The sequence below is a fragment of the Triticum urartu genome, chromosome 6 (genome assembly GCF_003073215.2).
Source record: "Triticum urartu cultivar G1812 chromosome 6, Tu2.1, whole genome shotgun sequence".
Taxonomy (NCBI): domain Eukaryota; kingdom Viridiplantae; phylum Streptophyta; class Magnoliopsida; order Poales; family Poaceae; genus Triticum; species Triticum urartu.
This window is the reverse complement of record NC_053027.1, coordinates 122,122,326-122,134,303: the sequence shown is the minus strand read 5'-3', so window position 1 is coordinate 122,134,303 and position 11,978 is coordinate 122,122,326.

The following is an 11,978-nucleotide window of genomic DNA, read 5'->3' as shown; positions in this document are numbered from 1 at the left end:
TCAAATGGATGTGAAGAGTATCTTTCTCAATGGGAAGATTGAAGAAGAAGTGTATGTTGCACAACCGCCTGGCTTTGAAGATCCAAAACATCCTGACATGGTTTACAAGCTCAACAAGGCACTGTATGGCCTCAAACAAGCCCCTCGTGCTTGGTATGACACACTCAAGGACTTCCTGAAGAGCAAAGGCTTCAAACCTGGTTCCCTGGATCCCACGCCCTTCACGAAGACATATGATGGTGAACTGTTTGTGTGCCAAATATATGTGGATGACATTATCTTCGGCTGCACTAATCAGAAATACAGTGATGAGTTTGGATACATGATGCAAGAGCAATATCAGATGTCCATGATGGGTGAGCTGAAGTTCTTCCTTGGTCTTTAAATACGACAGCAACGCAACGACATCTTCATATCTCAAGAGAAATACCTTAAGGATTGCCTGAAGAAGTTTGGAATGCGAGACTGCAAAAGGTTACACGACGCCAATGCCTACCAAGAGTCATCTAGACTCTGACACCAATGGTAAAGAGTTCTATCAAAAGGTATACCGCTCCATGATTGGTTCTTTGCTTTATTTATGTGCATCTAGGCCAGATATCATGCTTAGTGTTTGCATGTTTGCCCAATTCCAAGCGGCACCAAAGGAATAGCATCACTTAGCTGTGAAGCGAATTCTTCGATATTTGGCTCACACCCCAACACTAGGATTATGGTATCCAAAGGGCTCAGAGTTTGATCTAGTTGGATTCTCGGATGCTGATTATGCTGGTGACAAGGTGGATCGCAAGTCTACATCAGGCACATGTCACTTTCTGGGACGATCACTTGTGTGTTGGTCTTCAAAGAAGCAGAACTGTGTATGTCTCTCCACTGCTGAATCTGAATACATTGTTGCTGGATCTTGCTGCGCTCAGCTTCTATGGATGAAGCAAACACTCAAAGACTATGGCATTCATCTGAAGCAAGTGTCACTCTACTGCGACAATGAAAGCGCCATCAAGATCGCCAACAACCCAGTTCAGCACTCGAAGATAAAGCACATTCAGATCCGTCATCACTTTCTCAAAGATCATGTCATGAAGGAAGATATTGATATCATTCACGTCAGCACTGAAGAGCAACTGGTAGATATCTTCACAAAGCCCTTGGATGAGAAAAGGTTTTGCAAGTTTCAGTGTGAGCTAAATATCTTGGAATCCTCAAATGTCATGTGATCATGCACACATCCTAACACTTATGCATGTTGATGACTTAGATGTGCAAACACACGAAGCAACGTATATCTTCAACAAATGAAGATTTACACTCTAAGTGTGAATACATTAACGCGGATTTTGACTTCGGAGCGCCACGATAATTGTGCGTCGTGTCTGGGTCTAATATTTCCTATACGGTGGGTAACGCCACCACCAAATTTTTGTTTGGAATACCTTCTGTTGGCGTTACCTTTGCAAAGTCTTTGCATTTTGTTTGTCTTCAATATTAACATGGCTTCATGTTTATCTTCAATGTACTAATTTGGTGTCTGTCCTCTATAGCATTCACTTATAGCTATGTCTTCCAGTTGAATCTTTTGAACTAAGTGAATGTGATCGGACCCTGACCTTTCTATGCTCCCGTCTTAAGTCTATCTATCCAAATCATATGCATTCTATTGAAATTGTCGAATGTCTTCGTTGCGTCCTTGTCAGCAGAAGACACAGAGACAAACATTAATCTGTTTTCAATGCTCAATCCTTTTTACCTAAAACCCGGAGAAGTGGGAACGACCACCCGAAAATCCAGGCGTGCGTGGGAACATGGAACAACCTCCAAGGTGTTGCATGATCACCATGTGTCCTTCAGATGTGAACTGCCAGGGGAACCTGTGTAATAACACTGTGCCGTCCCTATCCCTATAAATACATGCCTTACCCCAGTTGGAAGTGCTAGTGATCGACTAGAGGGGGGGTGAATAGGTGATTTTTATGAAAGTCTTCAAAACATGTAAGTTTCGAAGACAAACGATAGAAATAAACCTATTACCATGCAGCGGAAGGTAGACTACACTAGGCAAACCATAGTCAAGTATTCAATGAAGTGAAAGCACAATGACTAATAGCAGCTAGGCAGTAAGGATCAGGTAGGAAGATATTGTGAAGCCAATCAGAACAAGTAATCACTCAGTGAAGCCCAAATGGTGTTGCAATCATACAATGACTTCACAAGGACCAACAGTAAGTAAAGGGAAGGGAAGGACGAAACCAGTGACTCGTTGAAGACAATGATTTGTTGGACCAGTTCCAGTTGCTGTGACAAATTGTACGTCTGGTTAGGGAGGCTGAGATTCAACTCAGAAGACCTCGTCTTCACCTTATTCCCCTTGAGCTAAGGACACCCAGTCCTCGCCCAATCACTCTGGTAAGTCTTCAAGGTAGACTTCCAAACCTTCACAGACTTCGTTCACAGCGATCCACAATGACTCTTGGATGCTCAGAATGCGACGCCTAACCGGCTGGAGGATTCACAGTCCTCGAGTGTAATAAGTCTTCAGATCACACAGACAGGAAGACTTCATTGATTCCTAACACTCTTTGGCTCTGGGTGTTTAGGGCTTTATCCTCGCAAGGAATTCTCTCTCAAAGGCTTCGAGGTGGGTTGCTCTCAAACGACAAAAGCCTGTACTCTAACTTCGAGCCCAACACTGTTTATGGTTGTAGCGGGTGGGCTATTTATAGCCACTAGGCAACCCGACCTGATTTGTCCGAAATGACCCTGGGTCACTAAGGAACTGACACGTGTTCCAACGGTCAGATTTCAAACACCACGGCAACTTTACTTGGGCTACAAGCAAAGCTGACTTGTCCAACTCTGGACAAGATTTGCTCTCATAGTCTTCACTCGAAGATATAGGATTTTGGTTTAAGCATCACTTTAGTCATTCTGACAGGTTCTCTTGGACCCCACTTAACAGTACGGTGGTTCCTATGACTCAACAAAGAAAAACAAAGAACAACGAAACTGCTAAGTCTTTGCGCTCCATAGTCTTCACGCGATGTCTTCTCTTGTCATAGTCTTCAATGTGAATGTCTTCACATACCACCTTTGACTTCAATGTCTTCATACATTTTTAGGGGTCATCTCTTGGTAGGAAAACTGAATCAATGAGGGACTTCTTACCTGTGTTATCCTGAAACTCTCACAAGCACAATTAGTCCCTCAACTAGGTTTGTCGTCAATACTCCAAAACCAACTACGGGTGGCACTAGATGCACTTACAATCTCCCCCTTTTTGGTGATTGATGACAAACTAGTTGAAGTTTTCAACGGGGAATATAATATGTGAAATTGTAAAGGATAGGGAATTGTCTTCATAAGTTGCAAGGGCTCCCCCTGAAGATGTGCATATAAGTAATTTGCTTTTGGAATGCAAATGCACATGGCAGGTTGTACTTGTGGAGATCCTCTTCAACCTATGATGACAATTCATCATGCATGAAAAGTATGTGAAGATAATGACATGCATAATGAAAAATGGACGTCTGCAAAATGATCTAAGTGCGGAATTTATTGTCGCACATGCGGAATTTATCATCGCATCATAGAATAGCAAATAAGTAGCAGACGACCATCGAGTTTAAGTGTCACAACTCAAAGAACCAAATGTATCAAAACGAGAGTTGTAAACACACGCAAAACAAAAAGCAACCACCCATATGGACCCGCTTGAAGACTATCAAACTCATATGCTTCTCCCCCTTTTGTCAGTAAGGACCAAAAAGGTTTGAAGACATAGAGCATCTACTCGTTCCCATGAGGAGTAGGTGAAGCAGCAAGGTCGTCAGGTGTTGCTCGGCGGTGCAGACGAACTTAGGGCAGTGTCAATGCGTGCAGAAGTAGGGGGCAGTGAAGTAGCATCGTCTTCGTCATCGATCACTCTGGCATTCACAGTTGCGCGGAGGAAGAGAACGCAGAGTCTTCAAGAGACGGAGTTCGTCGCACAGCACAATCCTTCTTGGAGGTGTGGAGTCAAACTTGAACATTCAGAGAAGCCATCCTCTTGAAGATCATCTTCAGAGCACATAAGCGTCAGCCCTTTCCATGTACGCCGACAGGTTTCATGGGCAACAAAGGCATTCTTGGTGGCAAGATTGCGAATGCGGTTGACATCCACCAAGAGGCTTTGCATTTGGCTGCTTCAGCCAGTCATGATGCCTATCCTGTTTCTGATGAAGGGCAACTAGAAGCTCTCGGTCATTGAGAACACGAGATCGCTTCTTGGGCCGTTGGGTAATAGTGCTTTCAGTGGCTTCAGTGAGGGCACGATGAGGTGCATGTGAGTACCAGCCAGAGGATAAACACGAGTGACTACTTCAACTCCTTCAATGTTTTGAGAGAAGCTTTGATGCTCAGCATTCTGAAGACTAAGAGGCTCCTTGGCAGGCTCTGGATAAATGGCTTCAACGGACATATCAACGTCAGGCAGAAAGATCCGATGATTGTGAGCAGAGGGCTGATATGAGACAGCTGAGTGTAGTTTGATCAGCCGCATTATCCATGGAGCGTAAAACTTCAAGCCAAAAAGATCAGATCCTGATGCAGCAAGTTGGCGGATGAAGAAGTCTTGTGCATTGAAGCATTTGCCGTGAAGAATATAAAAGACCAAAGTCTTCATTGCACCTTCCAGCTTTGCATGTGGAGAATGTCCTTTGATGGGCCAGAGAGTTCGCCTGATAATGTGATAGATAGTGCGTGGCAGATACTCAAGGTCTTCAACAAAGAACTCCTTAGGATATGCAGCATCTGGAGGCAAAGGCTTCATCATGCTAAGCATCTGACTCATGTTCGGTTCAGGCTTCTGAAAGATGCTCTCCATAGCTGCACTGTGAAGCTGGCAACCAGGTTCAAAAAGATCTCCAGGAGTGGGCAGACCAGTGAGCTCAATGATATCAAAGGCTTTGGCTTCATGATGAACATTGCCGGTCATCCACTCAAGGACCCAAGTCTTCGGATCTCTGTTGTAGCCACGAATGTGAAGAGTGGCATAGAATTGGAGCAGCAACTCTTCGTTCCAGTGCTCTTGGTCGGTGACGAAAGGCAACAATCCAGACTCTTTGAAGCAATCCAGAGCTTCTTCCAAGCAAGGCAGACCAGTTATGGCTTCAGTGTCAAGACGCATATGAGGGAAAATGCAACCTTGATTGTACAGAATGCATGAGTAATAACTTCGCTGCGGATAGCTCCAGAACCGATCAGAATATATTCTTTCCCTTGAGTAGGGGTTCTTGGCGCTATTGAAGAAGGTGTTGTCTGCTTTGAAGCCGTTGACATTAAAGGATCCGGGTGCTGATGCAGGACCTGGAAACCTGGGAAACCTTGGCATTGGCTTCTGTACCTGAGGCCTGTGCTCAACATGATAATCAAACTGAGGTCCAGCAGCAGGTGCAGGAACAGGAGTAGTGGCAGAGGCGTTGGGCTGCACAGCAGAGGCTTCAGGAGCAGTTGCATCATTGGCTTCATTGACTTTTGGCATTGGTGCAGGCTCCACATTTGCTTCAACCATGACTACGTCATTGGCTTCATTTATGTTGGGGGTGGCAGCCTCAAGATTCTCAACCTCCACTTGATGAGCTGGAGGGTCGGGCACTGACACGTTCTCCTCGAGAACAACTTCTTCAGTAGTGGGGGGAGTAGGGACACGTTCTTCTTCTTGTGTGTCGTCGGCTGATGCAGCCGGAATGTCTTCAGCAGCTTTAGCCTCAGACTTGGAGACATTCACGGTAGGAGTGGCATCTGGAAACACTTGACATGCAACAGATTGGTGGGGCACTTCTCCTTCTGGAACGCTCGAAAGAGGGACTTGAGACCTTGGTCCTTTGCGAAGCCTGCATAATGCTGGCGACGCCTCTGGAGACGGAGTTGGCTGGGCCTCAAAGTCATCTTCTTCTTCTTGCCGGGGTGGTGTGACTTGTTGTTGTGGGTGATCATCCCATGATGCATCTTGAGCAATTGGCGTCAGAGGACGACCAATGCTGATGAGTTCGATGTGCGTAAGCACAGGCGATGATACCAAGTTGTGCTCGATCTGAGGAAGAACTACATCATCTTCAACATTGTCATGATGACCAATGTCTTCAGCAGCGGTGGGATCAGCTGCTGGAATGTCTTCAGCTTCATGAGCCTCTGTGAAAGCAGGCTCATGGACAGTCAGTTGGCGCTCTTGATGTTCAGCAGCAGGGCGAACCATGGAGATAGGTTCAACAACTAAGGGCTCTATGGGAGCAGCCCGATCCTTCTTGGTCTTGCGCTTCTTCTTGGAAGGAGCAGCAGCAGAGGCTTCAAGATGTTTCCTCTTTCTCGCTTCAGCCTCAGCAGTCCTCGTCTTCTTCAGTTCTGAAGCGGTTGACCTGACCTTTGGCTTCGAGCCAGTCATGCTGGCTGGGAAGACAATGTGATGTGCTTCCTACCTTGGTGCTTCGGGTTCGGCCACAGCTGGCTTCTTCTTCTTCTTTGCAGCCATCCTGGGGTCGATGCCAGGACGACCAAGGGCCTTGCGCTTCTCAGCCTCATTGTAGGCTTGCACACACTTGTCAGCCAGGCTCTTCATGCGCTCACGAGAACCTTGAGCTTCTTCACGCTTCTTGAGAAAGGCTTCTTTGAGTTCGTGCAGCATGATCTTGAAATTTTTGACCTCTTGCTCGCTGAGCTTGGCCATGTGCTTCTTGAACTGAGCTTTCTCAAAGTCGATCTTTTGCTTCAGTTCAACGATGCGCTGAGCTAGAGCTAGCTCTGAAGCAATGGCGCCATGGAAGGCGACACTGAGGCCAATTGGAAGTTGCAGATCTTCAAAGCTGAGGTTGGGCGTGTCAAACCACTCATCAATGAAGTTGTGGATGATTGCCACGTCAAAGAGAGGCAAATCATTGAAGATTTCTGCTTCTTCTTTGCTCTTGATCAGTTGCTCAAGAGCGTCATCTGCAAGATCTTCATCGCTGGACAGATCAATAGCGTCGTTGCGCAGAATAGCAGCAGCAGTCAGTTCTTGGCTGGTGTGTTGCAAAGGCATCTTGACTTTCGAGGGCTTGGAGATGCGTGACAAATCTTCAGACTGCACACTGTCTTCAGGAGGTGCAGTAGCCAGTGGCTTCGCTCGCTGAGATTTTTGGTGCTGAGGCAGGCTTTGAAGCTTTAGGCTGCTTCAGTTTCTTTGGCTTTCGGTGCAGGCGCTTCATCAGATTCAGCGTCATCTGCAGGCTCATCCACGGCTGTCCCTTGAACCATGATATGAGTGATGAGACCTTCCAGGTTGTAGAAGGGCCCAACAAGATTGGGTTCAGCTTCGCGAGTTCCATCGGCACGGGGAGCAGAGGGACCAGGGTTGAAGTCTAGTCCCAATGACTTCTTGTTCTGCTTCGCCGAATTCTGGGCAAACTGGAAGTTGCGCTTGAATAGATTGTCGTCATGACACCATAGTAATGACGATGGGTCAGCATCCGCAGGCTGTGGTCCACGGACCATGCAGGGATAGAAGACTTGTTCAATGGCTTCATCTCTGGACCTGGGTTGAAGATTTCTATATAGGATGTCTCCCCATGGTCGCTTGATGGCATTCTTCTCAGCATATTCCTTGGTCACAAACATGTACTTGAACCACTGTTCTGCCCAATATCGTCGAATCCATTGGATTCGTGTCTTGCGCTGATTGTAATCCTCTTCTGGATCTGTCTTGTACAGTTCTGAGAGGTCATCGGGCAGATCTCTTGATGTTTCACCTCGACGCTTTCTGCCACCCTTCCTTACTGATTTCTCTGTAGCCATGAACTTTAAACTGAATGGCTTCAACATGTTCAAAGGCTTCAAGGCTTTCGCTTGCTGGACAAACAGGAACTGGCTTCGGAGAATTTATATGATGTAAGAATTCTGCAAATGAATGCAGACTATGAGAACCAAGGGATTCTCCCACGGACATGTACCTGTGACAGCATTAAGGTGCGAGGGAAGGGGAAGAGGTCATATGCATTCTCAGAAGATTTTGAAGATAAATCAGTTTAGAAGACATTGACCTCATAGTGCGAAGACATTCACTCATAGATAGAGAGTTGGTTCCAGATTTGTACGAATCCACGAATAAGTACAAGTGAGGAATCTAACTACTTTGTGAAGCATAAGTGAACATACTAGGCATATTATGAGATGTAGTATGAAATAGATTCAACTTGTGTGAATAGAAACTGCTTGTGGTAGAATGAAATGCTGATCTATAGAGATCAAAGGGGCCGTAAAAAGGAGTTTTATTTACCACACGAAGAACTGCTAGACGGAGTGGAAGGAGGAGGCCGAGCAGTTCGATTCGTCGTGCCCTAACTTGGCGACGGGGACACCTACGGCGACTGGCGACGAGATAAGCGATGTTCGTGGCCGGCGTGAAGACGACGTGTCAGGTGAGGTTGGTCGCGCAGGCTAGCGCTTCTGTCGCCGGGACCTCGATGCGGTCGTGTCAGACATGGCTAGTAGCACGGTGGCGCTAGGGTTTGTGCGAGAGTGGAAGAAGGATAATGACTGTGGTGAGGCTTGTATTTATAGGGATAGGGACGGCACAGTGTTATTACACAGGTGCCCCTGGCGATTCACATCTGAAGGACACGTGGCCATCATGCAACATATCGGAGGTTGTTCCACGTTCCCACGCACGCCTGGATTTCGGGGTGGTCAGTTCCCACTTCTCCGGGTTTCAGGTGAAGGAATTAGCATTGAAAGCGGACTTAATGTTTGTCTCTGTATCTTCTGCTGACAAGGACGCAGAGAAGACATTCGACAGTTTCAAGAGAATGCATATGATTTGGAGAGATAGAGTTTGAGATAGAAAGCATAAAGGTTAGGGTCCGATCACATTCACTTAGTTCAAAAGATTCAACAAGAAGACATAGCTATAAGTGATGATTGTAGAGGAACAGAACACTAGTATAATATATATATAATCAACATAGTGAAGATAATCATGAAGACAGGTTGAGATTGAACCAAACAAATGTGAAGACTAGCGAAATGTAACGCATGGGTGAAACACTTCAAACAGAAGAATTTGGTGGTGGCGTTACCCACCGTATAGGAAGTATTAGACCCAGACACGGCGCACAATTATCGTGGCGCTCCGAAGTCAAATTCCACATTAATGTATTCACACTTAGAATGTAAGTCTTCATTGATTGAAGACATACTTTACTTCGTGTGTTGCACATCTAAGTCATCAATATGCATAAGTGTTAGGATGTGTGCCTGATCACAGGACATTTGAGCATTCCAAGATATTTAGCTCACACCGTAACTTGCAAAACCTCTTCTCATCCAAGGGCTTGGTGAAGATATCTGCCAATTGCTCTTCAGTGTTGACGTGTATGATATCAATATCTTCCTTCACAACATGATCTCTGAGAAAGTGATGACGAATTTCAATGTGCTTTGTCTTCGAGTGCTGAACTGGGTTGTTGGCAATCTTGATGGCGCTTTCGTTGTCGCAGTAGAGTGGCACTTGCTTCAGATGAATGCCATAGTCTTCCTTGAGTGTTTGCTTCATCCACAGATAGCCTGAGCAACGACAGCTAACAGATCTGATGCGTCGATATGCTCCGGATCTAAGGCCAGAAAGCAGTCACAGGAGCCTATCTCCTAAATATGTCTGTGACATATCTTAAAGGTTCATGATCAGAGTCGATAAGCAAGTGTTGTGTGTCACGATCAAGCAGTGCGGGAGAGAGCATACGATATTTCTGCTGTCTCTTGGCAAGACCAACATACAAGTGATCGTCCCAGAAAATGACATGTGCCTGATGTAGACTTGCGATCCACCTTGTCACCAGCATAATCAGCATCTGAGAATCCAACCAGATCAAACTCTGAGCCCTTGGGATACCATAATCCTAATGTTCGGGTGTGAGCCAAATATCGAAGAATTCGCTTCATAGCTAAGTGATGTGATTCCTTTGGTGCCACTTGGAATCGAGCACACATGCAAACACTAAGCATAATATCTGGCCTAGATGCACATAGATAAAGTAAAGACCCAATCATGGAGTGGTATACCTTTTGATCGAACTCTTTACCATTGTCGTCGGGACCCAGATGATGTTTGGCTAGCATTGGAGTTGTGAAGCCTTTGTAGTCTTGCATCCCAAATTTCTTCAGGCAATCTTTGAGATACTTCTCTTGAGATATGAAGATGCCATTGCGTTGCTGACGTATTTGAAGACCAAGGAAGAACTTCAGCTCACCCATCATGGACATCTGATATTGCTCTTGCATCATATATCCAAACTCGTCAGTGTATTTTTGATTGGTGCAGCCGAAGATAATGTCATCCACATATATTTGTCACACATACAGTTCACCATCATATGTCTTCATGAAGAGAGTGGGATCAAGGGAACCAGGTTTGAAGCCTTTGCTCTTCAAGAAGTATTTGAGTGTGTCATACCAAGCCCGAGGGGCTTGTTTGAGGCCGTATAGTGCCTTGTTGAGCTTGTACACCATGTCAGGATGTTTTGGATCTTCAAATCCAGGCGGTTGTGCAACATACACTTCTTCTTCAATCTTGCCATTGAGAAAGGCGTTCTTCACATCCATTTGATACAGAAGAATGTTATGATGATTTGCATAGGCCAGCAGTATGCGTATGGCTTCAAGTCTAGCCACAGGAGCAAATGTTTCATCAAAGTCAATCCCTTCAACTTGAGTGTACCCTTGAGCAACGAGACGAGCTTTGTTTCTGACAACTTGACCATGCTCATCTTGCTTGTTGCGATATATCCATTTGGTGCCTATTATATTGTGCTTGCGAGGATCACGACGCTTAACCAGTTCCCATACATTATTCAGCTCAAACTGTTGAAGCTCTTATTGCATAGCTTGAATTCATTCAGGTTCCAAGAAGGCTTCTTCAACTTTTTGGGTTCAGATATTGAGACAAATGCGAAGTGCCCACAGAAATTTGCTAGATGTGTTGCCCTTGAACGAGTGAGTGGACCTGGTGCATTGATGCTATCAATTATTCTCTCAATCTGTACTTCATTTGCAACACGAGGATGTACAGGAGCGATTTTGCTCTTGCTGATCATTGTCATCGTTAGAGGATTGTCTTCAGGCTGAGCATTGTCTTCAGGTTGATCAGGTGCGGAGATGATAAGTTCCTCTTCAGGTTGAGCTTCAGAGGTATGATTTCTCCAGTTCCCATAAGTTTGATTGATTCACTGGATGGAACTTCATCTAGCACATTTGGCAGGTGCTCTCTTTGTGAGCCGTTCGTCTCATCGAAACCGCACATCCACTGTTTCAACCACTTTATAGTGAAAAAGGTTGAAGAAGGAGTGCGAATCCTTTCCATATCCAAGCCAATAAAACAGAACATCCACTTTATAATGAAAGAGATTGAAGACTCTGTAGGAGTGCGAATCCTTTCCATATCCAAGCATAAAACCCTCATGTGCTTTTGGTGCAAATTTTGAAGTGTGATGTGGATCCTTGATCCAGCACCTGGCGCCAAATACTCTGAAGTAACTGACATTTGGCTTCTTGCCAGTAAGGAGCTCATAAGATGTCTTGTTCAGAAGCTTGTGAAGATAAACACGATTGATTGTATGGCATGCAGTATCAATGGCTTCAGGCCAGAATTTTCTTGGAGTCTTGTATTCATCAAGCATCGTTCGGGCCATCTCAATGAGTGTTCTGTTCTTGCGTTCGACGACGCCATTCTGCTGTGGCGTGTACGGGGCTGAGAATTCATGTGTGATGCCCAAGGTATCAAGATATGTATCAAGGCCAGTGTTCTTGAATTCAGTGCCATTGTCACTTCTGATGTGCTTTATCTTGGCGCCATAGTTGTTCATTGCTCGATTGGCGAAGCGTCTGAAGACATCCTGCACTTCAGTCTTGTAGAGGATTATGTGCACCCAAGTATATCTAGAATAATCATCAAACTATGACAGCCATAGAGACAAGCGGTA